Raw genomic sequence first — 6,021 nt, 5'->3', positions numbered from 1 at the left:
TGTATGTGGAAGCCCACTGAAAGGAAGGTTTCTGCCTTTATTAGTTGTGGCACCGCATGGGAACAGGATGTATTTCTCCAGTCTGTCATGCATCAGTGGGTTTTTCTTCTTTCCCCTACCTAAGGTAAACACCATTCCCTGCAAATTAAACATACCAAAGTCAGATTTTCATTTCTTTTGGAAAAACCCACTGGAAAACAGAGGGGCGAGGGGAGAAGGAGTTTCATAAAACTCTCCAGGAGGAGGCAGGCGGAGCGTCCGCCAGCACGTTGGTATATTTGAGCTCATGGAGCAGGTAGGCTGTGCTGCTGCATCCTGTGGAGTCCAACAGCAAACGAGGAATCCTGCAGAGGCAGGAGTTTGAGCACAAAGAGCCTTCCCTTGGCGATAGGACTTTACCAGCTGTTCTGCTGATGCCTACATGCCCATAGAATTAGAGGAGGAGAGGATATGTACTTCTGGAGAAAAACACTCCTACAGCGATTGCTGTGAAATAGGAAGTATTGTTGCGTTGTTCAACAAATCTCACATGGGAATATGGAACTGGCAATTTTATTTAAGGAGTCGAGCCCTGAATGTGTGCTCTATGTAGGGGAGAACAGGGATTTGCAAAGCAGGGCTGGGAACATCGGCTGCAAAGCTTTTGCAAGGAAGATGTGTATGCTCTGTCATGGCACCATACATCCTCACCACTTCGCTAGGCCTGAGGGAAGTTAGGCCAGACCTATCTTCTTGTAACCGGCCCTCATGAGCTAAAAAAGCCTGGGAGATGAATTAGTCTTTTTTTTTTTTGGTAGGCCAGATAGTTACTAACATTGAGGAACTTGCAGGGAAGAGAATGATATTAATGAGCAGCTGTTGTAGAATGGGGGGTTTTGTTGGGTATTTTTATTGTCGGTGGTAGCAGAATTGGCCTCCTTAGGCTCCAGGTTTTGGTGGCAGTTCCACAAATGCAGACGCATCGCTGACTGGGGCTGAGAGGAGCCCCTGTAGCATCAGCCACGAGTCTACGGACATCTAGTATCCTGGGATGAAAACCAAGATTCTATTCTAGGGAAAAAAGCAGATTAATGGCAACTGGTCCCATTTTTTTAGCTTAACAAATCCAAATGCATAAAATTTGGCATGTTTAAGGAGCATTTCTCTCCAATGCTCTATTTTTCTTTTAAGGCTTTCACAAAATATTTTCTTTCATATTTCATCTTTTCTTTTTCTTTCTTTCTTTCTTTTCTCTCTTTTCTTTTCTCTTTTCTTTTTTCTTTTTTCTTTTCTCTTTTCTTTTCTTTTCTTTTCTTTTCTTTTCTTTTCTTTTCTTTTCTTTTCTTTTCTTTTCTTTTCTTTTCTTTTCTTTTCTTTTCTTTTCTTTTCTTTCTTCTTTCTCTCAAATTAGAAATCTAAAATCAAGTACCCTAAAAGCAGAACTTTGTAACTGAGTTACTTTGGGCAATTTAATCTAGGTTGTTTGCCTTGTTCATTCATTTGCTTATGTACCTTTTTCCTGAAAGTATTTATGCTAATGGTGGGGACAAATACAGTGGAGATTCAACTGAACTTTAAATCTTTATACATGTGCCTTGTGATTTAGGACAACAGAAATTTAAATATTAAATATAAATATTTGAGATTATTTCATGTAAATGCCTTGCTTCTAGGATTTTTTCACTTGTGTGTGTGGTGTCTTTTTGTGGAATGTCAAAAAAGTCACAAATACGCTTTCATCTTTCAGCTGAAAATGTGAATTTACATCTTAACTGGCTCATTGATTCATTTTTTTCACTTTGATTTGAGGGGTATCTCGTAATTTTTAAATATACACAACTACATACTTTTTAAAGCCAGTCCTTCCATCTGTGCCCTAAAGAGAAGCCAGTTTAGATATAAAGAAAGAACACCCTAATCCCGCAGAATGTGTGTATTTAAAAAACGCACCTTTTTCCCTAGCAGTATTGCACTGTGCAGTGTGTAACAGGTAATACTGTTTTACTAAAATGTGCCTGTTTATGCCATTTGATTATAATAAATTACTAGTTTCTAAGACAATTGCAACAAGCTAATCAGGTATTACCCTGTGTGGGTTTATTTAAATATCCACAGTCATTCTGCAGCAATGGTTCTAATGCCACATCTTGTCCAAATATGTTGTTGTCTCTGTCCAGGTTGGCAACATGTAGATGAATACAAATCCTTTCCATAAAACATTACAAAGCATGTTACATATCTTGAGGGCTACATCAGTTTTCATTATATTTTACAGATATTAGCACTTTTTTTAAAGTACTTTAAATATTAGACGGTCACAATAATCTTTCTGCTTAGCATCTCTCACCTGCAAATATAGCAAGGATGTTATATTTACTTTAATACATGTATAAACTATGCAGAAATTTTTTAATAAAATGTAATATATTTTATAAGCTAATAAGACTGAATGGGTAATTAAAGGTTTCTAGCGTGCATTAGTATAACTTGCAAATATGGAGACATTTTGGTAATCTTTTCTTACTAAAGATGTGAATGTTTAATGTACTTTCACTGTTTCTACTTTGGTAGTCCAACGGGAATTCAGTAATGACATTTTGTCATGTCAAGCTGTGAACATAAATTTGTACTGTACAGTCCTCGTACTATATTTAGTATACAATGCATATGTATTATACTTGTTAATAAAACCCTCAGACTGTTGTTTGTGGTCATGTCATCATATGCTGTATGATGAAGAGCAATGACACAGGTACAAGAGTGAGGGGTACGCCCAGGGGTCCCTGCTGGCTCCCAGCACGACACGGGAGCCCCAGGGTTTTTGGGTGGCTCTTCTGCAGCACCCGTGCACCGCTCCCATGCGTACCTGCCCGCACACAACTTGGGGCAGGAGCAGGCAGGGCAGGAGCGCGAGGCATTGCAGGCCTTGCCTGCAGGCACCTGCGCTGCTTCCAGCTCCTGTGCCGTGGGGGAGCTGTGCCCAGCAGTGCACTTAGTGGCAAACTCATAAAAATAGTTTACTCCCTTCTAATTAGGGCATTCTAATTAGTCCATTGGTGAGTCTGGAGCACCAAACGTGAGTTTGCAGTTTTTATTACCCGCAAAACGTCTGTCTGGTCCTGCTCCTTGAGCCGTGCTCTCTCCTAGGCTGGGGTGCCAGAGCAGACAGTGCAGACGCAGACTGCCAACACATCAATGCACATGAATCCTGCTCATCCCCGGGCACACCTGCAGGCTTTGCTGAGAGATGATGATGTGTAGAACTGACGAAGAGTATATTTTATTTCTTCACACCTTCTCAGATGCCTAAAAAGGGTGAGCCCAGTTGAATTTACTATGCATCTCTTAATGCTTTCCATTCCTGCTGAGGTAAATGCATGGGGATGTTGGAGTTCTGCTGCCCGGGACCCAGCAGATCAACCTGGTGAGCACCTGCACTATGCCGTGGGGACGTACAGAAGGGAAAGCAGGTACAGCAGAAACGAGGCATAAAAATAAGACCCTGCAACCAGCAAACAGAACGTGAGAAAATGACTGGCTTGTATTTCTTGGCGTCCTGCTTGAAAATAAGGATTGCTCATTGTAAAGCAAGAGTCAGTGCTCGCATCATGCTGTTGGTTTCTAAGGTTCGTTTGGTAGCAAACTGGTCGGTACCTGCACTCCACAGCCCACTCGTTGGGAGAGTGAGGCACAGCCACAGACCCAGCACGGGAGCTGCCACGACGAAGGGCTTGTCCCGACCTGGAAGAGGGTCCTGCACTTGCTGGGCCAATACCATTATCTATTTCACTTTTCCTGAGGCAAAATGCGTTGTATGCATCCTAGCATGAGCAATCGTTTTCAGGAACTAGCGATAATTTAATCGGCCACTGGGTGTCACCCTTAGGCTGAGAAAAAGGCGAAATTTAAACTCAAGCGATTGTAATTTAAGAAAATACTTTTCCGTAGTTAAGAAATGAAGCTGTTCCTTTTGTCTTCCTTCCTCTCACTGAGTGAGATCCTGTCATGCACAGATCCTGTCATGCTCAAGGATTCAAAACTGATCTTTGTGTCTTTACTGCCATTCTTAGCCATAAAACCACTTTTCACATATCCTCTACAATTAAAACTCTGGCCTGGCCGAATGCTGACAAAGTCGATACACGATGTTGCTTCCATGTGTGCTTCCAGGCCTGTGAACTCAGTGAGAGCAGCACCTGACGTAATTTTTATAAATATGGACATTAGTAGGACAGTATTTCAAGAGTTCAAGCAGATATTCATGTCCTGTAAGTCTTGCAAACTTCTTCCCAAGAAGCAGCTCTATGAACACATTTTTAAAAAGAAATCTTCAACAGCCTATTGCCTCATAAAAAACAGTGGAAAAAAATATTTGCTACATTTGACCAAAATGAAAAATAATCAACACTTTATGTACTCTCTCAACAGAAACAGAGTTTCAGGGAAGAAGAAAATGGAAGTTCCGACAGAGAAGTGATGAGAAACACTGTCAAATGCTAACTTTAAAAAAAAAACAAACTTCTTTATCAAAGGAACTCAGAATTGCATTTCAAGCAGCTGCAGTGTACAGTACAGTATGTAAATAACTGAAATACTTGTCATGTGCATGAAAGATTTGTGAGGTAGGAAGGACAGAGTATAAAGGGGTATTACAGGGTTAGTATCCTGAAACAATATACATAGCAGACATAGAGAAACTTTTCCTTTCACACCTACCTACAACTTAGGTTAAGGACAGTCTTAAAGGTGAGGGACTCTTCCACGGCCCAGACCCTGTACATTATTTAGGACATGAACCACAGTTTGCTGATGCATTACATTTACAGAGACCGGAAAGCCTGATCTGAGAAATTTTACTTCCTCTTTTCTCATCTAGTACACAGGACAGAATATGTGCCCATTGAAACGTTATCACTACGTGTCAATGCTAATCATAGTCCTTAGACTGGAACGCGTGGCGGGGGGGGACACACAAGTCTTTCAGGGAGGAGGGGCACAGGTTTTCTGGTAGCATTCTCTGCTGCAAAGCGCAAAGGAGCCTTGGAGAGGTAAAGGCTACAAAACTCCTGACCAGCTTCATGTGCACTGGCCTCTGCAACTGAACAGCTCCTTACTTACCCGAGAGCTGTATAGCACACAAGCCTTCAATTATCAACAGATGTAACTCTGGCTGTAGCTGGAATAGAAAGGCCACAAAAGCTTGGCCTGGCAGCTGCCTAAGAGCAGACAGTGATGATAAGGAGGAAGTAAGGAAAAACCTGTTAAGTTGGGAAAAACCTGCTAAGAAGGAAACATTGCAGCTCCAGCGGCGCATTCAGGCTGCAGCCCCAGGTTTAACATCACTACTTCTGTGGAAGGCACCTCGCAACCTGCTGTAACTGGCTGGCTGGCACATGAGGTTTGGGGTGCCCAATGCCCCTGGCTGCTGTGTTGGTTTGCCATGAAGCACAAGTGATTCTCAGGGTAGGGTACAGCTCCCGCAGAGCATTAAGCTCCTCTGTGCCTTTGAACATCTCCCCTCATCATAACTAATCTGCTTTTCAAGCATGCCGCATCCACCAGCTCCCACTGAAATACTGAGGGTGCAGCAGCCCTTTGTAAGGTACACAGAGAAAGCTTGGTCCTGGCTTTGGGAAGGGGAAGAGCTCAGTTATGTGCTACCACAGAAGTCAGTAGCCAGTTTCCCTTCACCTGAAATTAAGATGAAGAAAATAGAGATTTTTAGCCCTTCTTGCCAAAGCTCTGCATTGAGAGCCAAACACCCAGCATCCTACTGCGATACCCAGTTAACCAGAGCTGGTGGGTGCACAGTGACATCTCAGCACCTCTGTGCACCGAGAAGCTCTCCCATCATTTCCCATCCACTGCTTCATCTAGCTACGACCACACACGCCCGGCAGGTGCTCAGTCAGCCATCTCGGCAAGTGTTAAGGGTCACATCCTCTTACAGGTTTGCTCACCTCACGTGTTGCTCACGGTTGTGATCAGAGGGCTTTGCATTTCCATTAAGCCATAAGTATAATTACAGAATGACTCATCACC

The sequence above is a fragment of the Balearica regulorum genome, chromosome 4, assembly GCF_011004875.1.
Source record: "Balearica regulorum gibbericeps isolate bBalReg1 chromosome 4, bBalReg1.pri, whole genome shotgun sequence".
NCBI lineage: Eukaryota > Metazoa > Chordata > Aves > Gruiformes > Gruidae > Balearica > Balearica regulorum.
Note: the sequence above shows the minus strand (reverse complement) of the source record.